Source organism: Silene latifolia, chromosome Y (genome assembly GCF_048544455.1).
Source record: "Silene latifolia isolate original U9 population chromosome Y, ASM4854445v1, whole genome shotgun sequence".
NCBI lineage: Eukaryota > Viridiplantae > Streptophyta > Magnoliopsida > Caryophyllales > Caryophyllaceae > Silene > Silene latifolia.
In genome coordinates this window covers 401,447,404-401,462,595 of record NC_133538.1, presented here as the reverse complement: position 1 = coordinate 401,462,595, position 15,192 = coordinate 401,447,404, and the positions used below count along the sequence as shown (strand labels likewise).

The following is a 15,192-nucleotide window of genomic DNA, read 5'->3' as shown; positions in this document are numbered from 1 at the left end:
GCCATGGCCGAGCAATGCCTAGGCCATGGGCACCAATGTGCGGCAAATGCCTAGGCCATGGGCATCAATGACCGAGCAATGCTAGGCCATGGGCACCAATGGCCGAGCAATGCCTAGGCCATGGGCACCAATGATCGAGCAATGCTAGGCCATGGGCACCAAGTGACCGAGCACTTCCGTTGAATAGCCATGCCTAGGCATTTTGAGGTTAGTTGCCTAGGCCATGGGCGTGAAATGCCTACGCCAAGGGGCATTTTGAGGTTAGCTACCTAGGTTCGAACCTTCGGTTATTTTCAAGGTGGATATTGTTACCCCGGAATAGGAGCTGTTCTTCCAAGAGTTTCAGCCTCTTCTCGTTTTCATTCAGAGGTGGGGTATTATGTTCCCCTATTTCCTTGTTCTCCAGGGCGTCGATACGGGTCTCGACGCGATCCATAGTGACCTTAAGAGCGGTAAGCAGGCTGGCTAGCTGATCAGTTGTGACATCTCTATTGTTATCATTGTTGTTGTGGTTGACAGACGAAGTTGAAGACGGGGCCATGGCTCTGAGGCAGAAAAACGGCTCACATTACAACTCAATCCGACACAGTTCCAAGACTGAACGCAGACAACACAGAGGACGAGACAAAGATCGACTCAACAAGACGGGGTGACCGTGTATGGTCCCTCGGTGCTGACTCGATTTATGACGTGACGGTGTTTGACCGAACCTTTGACATGAGTCCAACATGACGGCGTGACGCCATTGGACGGGTCTCGTGATGAGACGACTCATAAGTAAAGACCCATACGTACGTTTGCTTCGACTCGATAGACACAAGGCGGAATTAGAACAGTGGACTGAAGTTTTCGAAAATAGAAATTTTCAACAAGATTCATTTGTCGCTTTTATTGACGGCTTCCGAAGATAGAAATCTCCGCAAGTCGATCAGTTGAAAAGGGGTTGTCTTAAGTTTATTTGCAAAAGACGGTTTGAGTTCGAGTCGGCTCGGAAAACATTGCAATGTTTCCCAAGACGGTTTTGAAATTCAAAATTGTATCTTTTGAAAATCGAGTTTGAAATGTTTGAAAAGGTCTCGGGGACGGTGCGTGGTCCTCGGGATCCGAAAGTGTCTCGAGAAAAGGGGTGTGTGCTTTTCTCGGGTTTTAAAAGAGAGCCATTGTCGGCGCAAAACAGGTTAAAATCCGTGTCTAGACGCGGCGATTATAACGGCGTAAAATGGTGATTTGAAATGGTTATACAAAACCGGGTTTGAAAATCGTCATTACGACGGCCTAGAAAGGCGTGTTGAAATGGTTATACAAAACCGGGTTTGAAATTCGTCATTACGACAGCCTAGAAAGGCGTGTTGAAATGGTTATACAAAACCGGGTTTGAAATTCGTCATTACGACGGCCTAGAAAGGCGTGCATCGGTCGGCGAAAGACCGGGTTTTGAAATGGCCATTATAACGGCGCGAAAAGGGTGTTTTTGAAAGTTTGAAAATGACACGGAAGGACTTATGATCAGATAGAACATAAGCACTCACAGTTCATTATATTATGCATCATGCTGACATGGGTTTTGGCTTAGAGGGGTGGGTTACACACCAAGCAATCAAACCCCGATTTACGAGAGGGATACCAATCCAAACAAAATGTGTAAGGAGGGTGCCCTAGCCTCGTGCTCGAAAGTGATGAAAGCTCTTTGACGAAACAAAATGTGTAACGTCGATGGTATGTTTGACTCAATCGGGATTCAAAACGCGGGGATGAGAAAATTCACGCCGACGAAACGAGCCAATTGGTCGAAAAGGGTTAGGTTGTGGGCCCGGATGAGGAAACCCGACCGTGACCGTAATATCAATAAATGCATTCCAACCAAGACCTCGTTCGAGTCTCACCATCTAGGGATCATAAATACGTAAGTGTCCTAGTCCTCCTCAGCGGAGTCGCCAATCTGTGGTCATGGGCCATGTCTCGGTCTGTGGATTTGGGGCCACCTACCGGTCCGCGGTCGCGGGCCACCTGCAGGAGCTCTTTACCCGGATCTTCCCATCCTCTTTGGAGCCGATTCCTCGCCAATGGTACTACTCCTTTGACCCGAAAAACCTTACTACTTAAGATGAGATCGCAGTTGAGTTTGCCAAGGAGTATGCCGACAACGTCGAAATCCGGGCCAACACCCGTACTCTCGAGGTGTTAACCCAAAACGATAAGGAAGGGTTCACTGAGTTCCTAACCCGATGGAGGAGGGTGAGTACTCAATTGGTCAGTAAGCCGAGTGAATCAACTCTGCGTTTACACAGCCGGGCTGAATCGCCTCTTTAAGCGGAAGCACTAGGACTAAAGAATGCTATTGAATGGGCTCAACTGGAAGGTATTCTGCATTTAGAAATCTCATCGGATTGTCTTCAACCTTTTGATGCAGTGGGCGGGGAAGGAGAGTACTAATCACCGGATCAAAGGAATCCTTGGCGACATCACGCTTCTATCTTCTTCTTTTCATTGTCTCTAATTTAGCTATGTGTGCAGGAACCGTAACAGCAAAGCTCATGACTTGGCTATCGGCTGCCAAAAAAAAAATTAAAAAAAATAATTAATTGAAAAGAAGCAAACTTTTAACCTTGTTAATAATAGATGAGCGGAACACTTGCGCAGCACCCGTGTCATATATTTCAACTCTTGAATGATATAGCTATTGGTTTTGCTAGTTGTTTGTCAAAGCCTAATTTTATTTACTTACTCATTCTGCAGTATGGCTGGTGTTACGACAAAGAATGTGGAATACCTGGCAAATGCAATTCATGAAGTTTCGAAATCCTCTTAAGTCCGGAGTTTTGACTTGAAAGGAAGATTTTGAGTTGCGTTAATAAAGTTATGTGAAATTCAACACTTGAAACAATATGCTGCCTCATTTTCGAGCAGCCACCAAAAGAGGGGTCTCTCTAATTTACCATGAACAGGCGGGAGTCTAATAAATTTTCAATTGTTTGTCCAGAAATATTACTAGGGATTTACATGTATCTCCCAATGTGAGATTCATGTGAAATTGAGAATAGCCTCTTGAAAACAGAACTTATTGTTCAATATATTTCTTCTGCTTTGTGGAAGAGCATGAGTTTAGTATTCATTGAGTCTCTGCAGGAATAGCTAATTTGTACTCCGTATCAAACAGTCTGCTAATATGATTATCGAAAGACCTCAAAAATTCCAGGGGTTTCAAGTTACAACACTGGAATCGACAAACCTACTTTGTTACATGGATCATGTCGGTTATTACCCCAAAACTTTGAATTCTAATGTTGCAGTGATAGTGAAAAGCCTAGGTTTGTCGTAATAACTAGAATTAACTACCAAATTAACAATTTATAAGTCAAACTATACTCTATATTACTCTAATGGATAAAGCAATATAGTGCAAGTAAGGGTCGATCCCAAGAGAAGGACTTTTAAACTAAAGACTTGAATTGTAAACTATTGAATACTAATTAAGACCCTAATGACAATTTAAACTTAACAAAAGGAACTAATCACAAACAATGGATATTAACAATGTTCAACTAGTAGGAAACATAGATGGAAAAGGCATGGGTTTGGAAACAAACATGGAAATTGAGTAAAAATGGAGATTTTCTTATTGAGAAAATTCTACAAACAACTAGTATGCAAGATTCAATATAAAGGGGAAAGCTTGATGTAATTCTCTCTTAGTAACCCAACAATGATAAAGTTTGACTCTTTTTACTCTCTTATTATTATCTACCCAATACTACCATCTCAAGATGTTGATACATGCAAATTAAACCATCTACACATACCCTTCAAACTTAGACAACAAGTCATTAAACCATGAAAAGAGACTAAGCATGAGTATTAAGATTTTAACCAAAATATGGAGCTAGGATCAATTCCTCATGAGATTAAACCATACAAATGAGAAAAAGACATAAAATTCCCTATTTGTTATATGAATCCTTTAAACCAAATCAACATACAACAAACTTGCTTCAAACAATCCTAGATAGATTAAACCATTTCTCAAGAATTTGCAATAGTTGAACAACAATAAGCAAGGATGGCCAACCCAAACATAAACATCATTCAACATATAAAGTTAAGCACAAGGAAAGGATATTAGATAAATTAAGAGAGGGTTAAGAGTCTGATAATACCAAAGTTGGATACTTTGATCAAATTACATCAAGATTAAAGCTTAGCCTTCCATATATCCTTAGAAAAACCCAAGAAATGTGGAAAGATTAAAATCCAATGCCAAAAAGATTATAAATTTCTTCCTAAAATACCAAGTTCTCTTCTCATACAAGTTTTTGAGATTATTCCCTCATATATCTCTCTCTAGGTCTTCAAAACATGAACTATATATAGGGCTGCACCCCCATCTAGGTTAAACATGGTTTTGGGCTTCAACCAAAATGATTAAGGACGATTGATCAAATCTTCAAGGCCGAGGAGGACGCAGGCTGCGTCATCCACCGCAAGCCTGTGTCATACGGCGCAGGCTACGTCAACATCAGGCTGCGTCCTAGACTGATCTCCGCTCCAAAATGGTTCTTCCTTTTCACGATTTCTTCATCACTTAGCCTCTATGCTTTACACCAAGGGATGTTAACTCCTATAATAGTTCGCGTATAGCCGTCTTCACTTGATTGCTTGCTTACGAGTGTGGCTAGAGGCTCTTGCTCGGGATCCCGGACTCTCCTCTCAAAACAATGCTCCACACATACATTAAAACTCATTAATCACGACAAACAATGGGACGAGAATATTAACTCATTGTTCCTACAAAATGACTCTTAAATTAAACAAACTAGGCCTAAGAAGGCCTTATTGACTCGACACTTTTGACCCTATCAAACTCCCCCACACTTGGACTTTTGCTCGTCCCTAGTAAAACTCAAGGAAGGAAGTTGGGAAAGTCCATAGATGAGTATAGGGGTGAATGATCACTCTTCCCTTTCCACATCCTTCTTATGTCTCCCTCAAACATAATCCACCGATTAAATGAAAATCTAGACTCAAGGTTTTTGACACTCGATCTTCCCTCACTCTCCCGCCTTATATCTCCCTCATACAAACACATGACACACCACCAACTCCGACTCATTCAAAATCCACCCTTCTTGTATCTCCCAAAGGTAGTATTGATCACTCTTCCTTTATCCCAAGGCAATAGCAAAGTGACCTCTCAATCCTCCTATCACACACCACTCATCACCACTCATCACCACTTATAACACCCCTTTATCACTTCATTCAATGAACATTGTGCTACTTGGTTGGCCAAACTCCTTCATGCATCAATTACTCAAATAGCCAAATCAAAATTCCACCAATTTGGGACAAGTTTTTGTGACTCAAAAGAAATTAAATCCTAAAACTAACCTCCTTCCAAGGCCCTGCTTATCACTCCCTTCTTATCCCTCCATCTTTTTGGTGTTGCATTTTCTCAATTTTTAGAGGTTTTTTTTTTTTTTTTTTTTTTTTTTTTTTTTTTTTGAAAATCCCTCATTTTGCCTAAGGTGCCCTTTCGGGTTTTCACCTTAGCTTTTTCCTTACCTCTCATGGTGGCTCGCAACTCGTTTCTTCAGTTTGCCCGGAATGCCCTTTCGGGTTTTCATTCCGTCTTCGGCCACCTTCCCAATCTTGCCTTAGGTGCCCACCCTTGTAGGTTTTCACCTAGCCGGGATTTTCGTTTTTTTTAAAGAAAATGCATCAAAACTATTTATACACATATTTTACAATCATCTTACTCCCCCACACTTAGTCCACACATTGTCCTCAATGTGGAGGGGTACCATCACCTTGTCAAGATTAGTTGTTGAAGGGACCCGAGCCTTCACCTTGCTCATATGTCGCTTGGTGTCTTCTCCTCCTCTCCCTTGCCTCTCTCACTCTTTTTGCCCTTTCAAAGCCTTAATCAACTTGTTACTCACTAATGGTGGGTTGGTAGTTGGGGTCATTATGGTGGACGGTCATGCCAAAGAGGCCGCGGTTGAGGCCGAAGGAATCTTCTTGTGTTTGGGCGACTTGGTATGAGTCCTTAATGTATTGGTGGTGCCTTTCATTTTGTACCCCAAATTGGTGACTCACTTGCTCTCTCCACTCATTTTGAGCCTTCCACAAGGCTTGATTTTCCTCCCATTGCTTGGCTTGTTGTTGTTGCCAAGCGTAGGATTCCTCTTGTCGTTTGGCTATCCCTTCAAGCATCCTCATTTGATCCAACTCGACTTCATCTCCCAACCGCTTATGCTCATCAAAAGCATTCTTGAATTGTTCCAAGCTCTCCAACCTTAGCCCATATTGTTGTTGCCAAGTGTGGGAGCTCTCAACCCGCCCACTAATAGATTGTAAAGTCCCCCGGGTGTCCTCAAAGTACTTGAACATTTGATGTTGCCAAGGTTCCAAGGTAGGAGTGGTGGAACCTCCGGCTTCATGCATAGGCGTGTCGTGCACAAAAGTGGAGTGCACACCCGGTTGTTGGAAACTAGGACCTTCAATTCTTTCTATCTCCCTCTCTTCCTCTTGTCTCTCACTTTCCCTCTCCCTTCTTGGTCTTGCTTCACGTTGCCTAGACACACTCCTCCTCCTTGGCTCTCCTCGTTGCTCTCCTTCAATATTGGGATGCCGGCGGTAATAGAAGTGGTGAGCCGTGGGTACTCTAGGAAGAGGTGCAAAAGGGAGCAACCGAAGATAAGACAAACCATTGTTTCCTAGCCAATGACCCGAAAGTGGCACCGTAGGAAGAATTCTAAACATATTGCATTCTTGAAGGGCGAATTCGTTGTAATAACAAATTCCCCTAGCTTCATTGGCCACTTGACTTTCGGGAATTTGCCCATGGAAATGACGAACAAAGAAGGTCACAAGTCCACCGCAATCAATATTTCCTCCCGATTGCTTCAATTTGTGATGCAAGCATGTATCCATGAACAATTTGGCCCAATCCGGAATGCCAACCCCCTCGGGGAGCATAGTCCACAAATAAATCTTTACCGCCTCACTCACCTTGGTTGGCTCTCCAACGGCCGTGAAAAGGGTGATAATAAAACGGGCAAGTATGCGGAGTGGTGGGTTTGTTAGGGCGGAGATTTTATCGTCCTTGGTGGTAGAGGTTTTATCGGTGAGTGCGTTCCAAAAGTCCTCGGCGGTTCGTTTTCGTGACATGATGGGCTCGGGATTTTTAGTTATTTTTAGGATCTCCCTCACTTGTGAGAGAGTGCACTCGTACAACTTTTGATGGATTCTAAACTTATATGAACGCTCACCATCCTCATCCATATCAAGTTCGGTCAATGTGGTTAGGAACTCGTAAGTGTAGAATCGGTATGTTGTGTCCCATGTATCATTATGGAGGTAGGTGTAACACCCCCATACTCCAAGTGCCTTACCAGGACCACTTAAGGCATGAGAATGCTATCATCTCGGCTACCCGAGGCAATGATAACCAAATAGACAATAACAAAACGTACTTTAATAATAATAAAGTTTAAAGCGATACAACCAAAACCGAAACTGACAAAAGAAAATACAAAGGTCCTCAAATGTTAAACCAACTAGCTAAGAACAATGTTCGACACAGCGAAAGACTTCTAAAGCAGCTCGTGATGACTCAACCCAGCTATCCCATGCGCATCAATCATACCTGCTCAATAACTGCTCACCACCCCCGAACGGATCACCACAGTTTTTAAAACATTTAAACGAGGTCAGTACTAATTACATAAAACAAATACCGTAAAGGAACAATATCACAAACAACACAAACAACTCAACAAACCCCAGTCTCCATCTCAAATCTCCACACAACTGACTACACACTAAAGTGTGTAGCCCTGCCAGAGTACCCATCGCAACAAGTACTCCACGCCGCCAGTGGGGGACCGCAGCCGTACCCACCAAATCCCCGCTCATCTCCATCGAGCGATAAACCCAAGTTTCCTTAATGTACACATCCCCTCCTGTGGCGGGTTCCACAAAGGGCGAACCAAGGGCGTGAAGCCACTCCCGCAAGTGAGTCCACTCAGCGACGGACGCGCCCCGAAAGTCACAGACAGCTATACAATAAAAATCACATTATACTACCAAAAATCACCAAATCAGAATCCAATGCCAATACGATATACAACAACAACAGTAATCACCAACCACACTTATGTAATTAATACTGAGTCGGGAAAACCCTACCTGGAAAAGCAATCACCACAGACGATCTAGCAGCTAATCAGAATCCTCCTCTACGAATCCTCCTCCTATAACATGTATACATTCAATTACTACCACATACATACAAATCACCCAAAACCCTCCAAATCACCCAATTAGGGTTTTAAAGAAACTCAACCAAATGCTATAAAAATTATACAATGAACTTACCCTTGACACGATGATCAGAACGGTGTAAAGAACAAGATGATCCGACTCTCCTAGCCTTAGGGATTTGCTAATGATGCGATGAATCAACTTAAGTAACTTCTTTCTCTCAATTTAGGTTTTTAGATTTATAAAAAGATTTAAGAAAAGTGACGGACGTCTTTATATACCAATATCGCATCATTAACAAAACCCTTCAAAACTCAGCCCGTAAACTCACTTACTCGATCGAGTAAGGCACTTACTCGATTGAGTGCCACTTACTCGATCGAATACCCAACTTACTCGATCGAGTACCCTACATGCAGACTACTGTTTTGCGTCAAAAAACTACTTACTCGACAGAGTAACTCCCACTCGATAGAGTACCCAAAGACTCATAAAACCGTAGTATTACAGTCTTCCCTCCTTAAAAAGAACTTCGTCCCCAAAGTTCCAACCCATAAAGAAAAATAAAACATACTAACTCGATCAAGACATAACAACGCAAATAAGAACTCAAAACAAAACTCCAACCCATCAAACATGAACTCCCAACACCAACTCCACCAACTATATCTACCCCCACAACATGACTCACGATATCATAGCCACCACATTATAGCCTCTCCTGACACTAACTCTATACACTAGCAACTACCCTCCAAAAACGCCGCTAGCTCCGTTTCACTAACATATTATCCAGTAGAAAATCCAATATCAAGACACACATAAACATCAAACGGAATGTTACATTCTACCACCCTTAAAAGTAACTTCATCCTCAAAGTTTACTCACACTTATAAACATCATCATCCAACTGCAAAAACTATGGAACTCATAATCATCATGATCCAACTGTCAACACTATCAAAATATTCTCTCATTCCTAAACATCGAACTACTACAAGCACGGCCATGACCTTTTAACAAAATCAATCACAACAAAGATCCATCCTTTATTCTACACCAACACTCTACTTCCAAATATACTACAACATGTACAACCATGAAACTCTCTTTTATCGCATCCTATTCCTCTTAAGACAAATGTTACGTCCTCGTAACTCACTAATACTAAATCCTAGCTATATCTTCTCATTATCCTCATCCCCACCGCATGTCAAAGATAACTGCCTATAATCGAAACACTCACTATTCCTATATCCAAGGCTCTCTTACTTAACCAGTTCTCATACCTCAATTCACTCGGCATATCACCTAACCTATACCACAAAATCTTTGGCTTAACCAAAACTTCAACTGTTCTCTATTAGCGCCAAAACGACATAGTTCTCTATACAGGCACCTATCTCCATACTCAAAACTTACAATCCACAATTATTACACACACTCACACTAGATCCTCAAGTTATCCCTTTTATTACCACAAACTCATCCACAACTTACCATGATACTAATGTCCAACACACTATACTCACTGTCTCAACAGAAGATTATGGACCATCTGCAGCTTTCAGATCTGTACAACACATGTTCTACGAATCACTTGCCATTACTAAGTCAACGAATGCCTCCTCTAAAAGAACATCACAAGTACTCCAAAAACCTCTCGCAACTGCGTCCCCTCAACAGGATATCACTATACCATGACAACAACGAAAACATACACAACTCTCTTCCATATCATACTCTACCTTTACTCCCAAACTAAAACTGGTAAGAAACATCAATAAACAAAACAGTCGTCTATATGTACAACCCGAAACTCACAAAAAGCAACATCAAACAAAACAACAATCTATGTATAACTGGTATGTACTTTCGAAACTCGAATCGTAATCATCCCGCCTACTCCACCACAACTGGTGACGGCATCGCAACACCGCCACCAACAGCCGCACTGCAGCGCGAAAATACCCGCATCACAACACAAAGTACCATGCCCGGATCACCACCCGAGGCACAACAATCACATCGATAAACATCACAACCGCATACAATTCCCATAAACACTAACTCAGTATAACTTTCCGGACAAGAAAACTTACTCAAAACTGCTTTACTAGATCATAGCACAACATATTATACGGAATAAACAGACAAGAATCTTATGAACATCATCCATACCTTCAGGGAATAAACATATATCACGAATACACATACAAGTATAACTAGCCATGCCAGATCACCCAAACTATCACTTTTGTACATCATTCCATTAAGTTACCGTATCCATCATATATTACAGAACATTTAGATAACAACTTTATGACTATCATACCATACCACTTATCGTGAGGTCAGAACCTCACTCAAACATTTATACACATCATAGACCAATAACCACATCCAACTAGTCAATCCTGATCACGTAAGTTACCACTTGATAAAGGTTACCTCTCGCCCGAGCTTAACTCGTATGCTCCTCATAACCTATTCTCCCATTCGCATACCATCACCTTCTGTCAAGTATAACCATACCATTAATATTCAACTGTTAGCACCCGTCTCATATAACCACATCTTATACTTCCTCTCAAACGTACATATCAATCTGGCCTCTACAAAATCAACCTCTTTATAATTGCTATCCTTCTTAGCTATCATCACCCTTAACCACTAGTGACAACACCACAATACCCCACTGCTCGTATAACAAACCTCTTACACTCATCTCCAAACATCACGTTTTTTTTTCCTATCTTTGGCTAACATCCCAAATAACGAACATCAAACCCATCAACATAATTACCTCAACATTATTCGTAATACTATCTTAATTGTATTGTCATCCAACCCTCCACCAAATATCTCGTATCGTGCAAATACTCCACCAACTCCTTACTCCCTTAATTCCTCGAAACTCATGATTAATCATGTTGTCTTGAAACTCCTTATATAACCATTAATTAACATCCTCATGATAATATCACACATCTCGAAAATTCCTTACTTTTATATAACATAACCCCAGTCAACATTTTTCTCAGCTTACTTTTATTCTTCTTTTCTTTTTACACTCAACAATACCATTTAATAGTTCAACTCTTTATTACTTCTATCTAAATCTTTAGTGCTCCGGTTACCTTCTCGTTGATCCAAAACTCAAATCCCATTATTCCATATCGATATCATCTCACTCTTTCTTACCATAGATCTTCTCTTATTATGATATCACTCACACTTGCCAATAATCCATCCATAAAATCAATGTTCCCTGTTCAAACAATTGGATCTCCCTTGTACATCTCTAGAAATCAAAATTCATTTCATACCGTTAATTGCCCACGGAAATCACACATTAGTTCCGCCTCTTTATAATACAAATTCCCCAAACGCACTCACTATCTGCAAATTCACGTCGCGACATGTTTCCACTAAGTTCACTATATACCACTCTTCTCCATTCCTCTCCAACGATCTTTCATTACATACATTCTTAACCAACACAATCTAACCACCTCTCTCCATGATTCCTTGCAGATCTCAAGTTGCTATTATCCACCTCCTTCCTTTCAATATTTTCATTCTCACGTTCCTTAGACTCACATTATCCCTTGCCATATTCACTTACTTTTACATTACTCAACACACAATCATATCACTCATCTCATCTCATAAAACATGCTCCATGCCTCAATAAGCCATACCGATCTTCCTTTTCTTTTTCCACTATCTAGCACAACCACATATAGCTCATGTCCTCCCCACCGAACTCATACTCACCACAGGTGCCACTCCTTACATCATAAGATTGGGTAACTTACGCATCAGGATCAATACATACGTAACACAATGCATAAAAAACCAAAATAACACCTTTGAAATAAACATAATAGGCAACGAAGTCAAAATATAAGCATATGACCCAAAACAGGGGCCACTAGATCGAGTACAGGTCACTCGATCGAGTAAGTGACCTACTCGATCGAGTAGATGAAGATCAGAGGCACGTAAAACAAATTACCAGGGCTACTCGATCGAGTAAGGGTTACTCGATCGAGTAACAAGAGGTGCACTCGATCGAGTGAGGGCCACTCGATCGAGTACCCTACAAATTTCTCAGCACTGTCTAATTTTCGTAAAACAGTCATATCTCACTCGTTTCTTGGTCATTTTGGGCGTGTGACCTATCGTTAGAATCGTAAAAGAACAAGCTATCACATTCAATTGGAATAACATCAAAATCATTTATGTATCTTAAGTTATAAATTTTTAAAGACAACCTCTCTATAATCGAAAAACACAACTACTTGATTTTTACTTCCAAACAACTTAAACAACAACAAGGTAAACAAAAACAACTCAATACTCATAAAACCAGTATCCCTAACCACACGATACTATCTTCAAAAGCCAAGCAACAAACAACTCAATACACATATATCATTCAACTTACCAATCATATATTGCCCGCATCTTTTTATTCTATAACTTTACGTAAACAAAATCACAAATATATGACATCAAGTCCCCTATTCACATGTTACTAGCATAACAACATTGTAAAATCCCTTCCATCATACAACATGCTTAATCATAAAACATATTATCATGCAACGATTATTCATCTTTTTCCACCCATTCATCCATCATACCACCTATTCATCCACCATATTCGTTCAACATATTCACCCAACATATCCATTCAACATATCCACCCCAACATATGCATAAGAACAATAGTAAACACAGAATCTGGCCAGTAGCTTTTCTAAGACGTACTCGATCAATTCTATCACCCACTCGATAGAATTGACCCCACTCGATCGAGTGCCTAGCCTACTCGATCGAGTGCCACAAAAACAGGCTACTGCCCAGAAAATCACAAAACCACCCACTTTTAATAATAAGTAGAATTTAGTGTACAGAGTAGTGTGTTAAGAAAAGCCAAAAAAAAACGGTAGTAGGCATATTACCAATTTTGTGTTATTTTATTTTCTTTTACTTCTTTTGAACTTTAAAAAGCTACTATTGGAGTTGTGTGGTCTGTAAGCTTCCTGGGACCACAATTGCTCTGGCACCCCATGAGATGGCATCAGGTACTTCACATCGCTCTGATAAGATTTTCTATTTTCAGGCTTCTTTAAATGCATCACTCTAAACTCTAATATCTATGGTACATTGAAAGTGTATCTAACAGGACTGTCAACTGCAAACACGGGGTGACAAGACATATGGCACTCCAACATGCCTAACCTACATTTCTCCATTAGGAGCCCTTACCAGGCGGCCTGTGGAACATACGAAAGGGAGCCTGGCTGACAGCTAAAAGCTTATCCAGCTACCCTGGATACCACCCCCTGGACGTAACTCGCAATCAACGCAATTAATCAGTGCCTCAGCATGCATGCACACACATATGGAGCACAGGGATCTCTGAGCTATCAAAATCCTACAACGTTCCATTGGTCCTATAATGTCGATAAACTTGCCTAAGTTACCCCCCGTTGGCTTTAAATATGATGAACACACCTTGCGTCATGAACAAGGTTAAGTAGTCAAGTGCGGCGCACGCCTAAATCAGTCGTCAGGCTGACACGGCAGCTCGCTGAGTCTAAATCAGTCCTTTCAGGCTGACACGACTAGCCTAAATCCGCCAGAAGGTTGACACGACAGCTTCCTAAGCTAAGTATAAAACAAAACACACAAGATATGATAAAGCTTGCCAAACTAAGACAAGGGGCATTTCAAAAGTTGGCCAAAAACACGGCCCCAAGTTCCAAAACCGCCACCACGGCAGGAAGACGCAAACAGAAAAATGTTTAAAATTTTTTACAAGTCTGCCCACACAGGGTCAAACCACCATCCAAGAGTTCAAAATAGAAAATTTTAACTTTAGGTCACATTGATGACCTCCACTTCAGGCACCTCCTCTGACTCCCCATTTCAGGTATGGGACCAGCTTGTACGCCCTCCGCAACAACGGCCTCCTGAGCTCCCTCATAAACAGCAGCCTCCTGAAACGAGCCAGCATCCCCAGCAGCTACCAGCTCCGCCAGTGCAGGAGAATTAACCTCGCCAACTTCAGGCATCAGGACGCTCAAATCAGGCTGAACCGAGTACAAGGTCTCCAGCTGCCTTTCTTCCTCCTCAATAGCTTGCAGGGTTGGAGGCTTGTCAATTGTAGCACGCATCCCACTGATATTTCCCCGCCAGGTAGCATAGGCAACAATATTGGTGGCCAGGGAGATCAGCTTGCTGATCCTCTCGTCAGAGCGCTTGAGAGAGTCAGAGAAGGTAGTGAAGACTTCCTGGGTACGCGCAAGCTGGTCAGCTCCCTCCTTTATCTTCTTTTTGGTGCCAGCAAGCTCGGCTTTCAGCTCCACCACCCATCCCCTCAAGTCAGAATGCTGCTGCTCCAACTCAGCAATAGTCCCCATCAGCTCCTGGTTCTTGGCATTGGAAGCACGACTTGTGGTCTGTACCACGTTGATCATATTCCTGTTGTAGAGGGCTAACTGAAAGGCCTGAAGGCAGAAGAACAAGAGTTAGCAGGATAGATATGAATAGTTCAGAGCAGATAAATGAGGAAGGACGCTCACCATAAAAGCGTTTTGCACATCATTTTCAGCCATCTCCTCTGGAGAGAATTCTAAGAAAGCCTCCACCAGGGAAGGGAAGAGAATCTTGTCGATTTCAGGCCAGTAGGGCACCTTGTCAACGTCCCCAAAACCATCAGGGAAGTGGGCAATAATGCCGCCACTAACAGCAACAGAAGGACTAGCAGTGGGGTAGGAGGATGATGGAATAACGACCTGACTTCTAAGGGCTCAGAACGAGCAGCGCTAGAGGGGGTAGAGGGAGACTGGAAGGAAGAAGCAGGGGCACTCCTCTTAGTGGCTGAAGCTACGTCGGGGCTCGCAACAGATCGC

The 15,192-nt window shown here is 41.9% G+C and overlaps 1 pseudogene; it reads left to right on the top strand.

Moving 5' to 3' along the window:
* The window catches only part of LOC141632201 (aspartate aminotransferase, mitochondrial-like), a 134,191-nt pseudogene extending 131,341 nt beyond the window's left edge, over positions 1-2,850 (top strand).
* Positions 2,851-15,192: the final 12,342 nt, after the last annotated feature.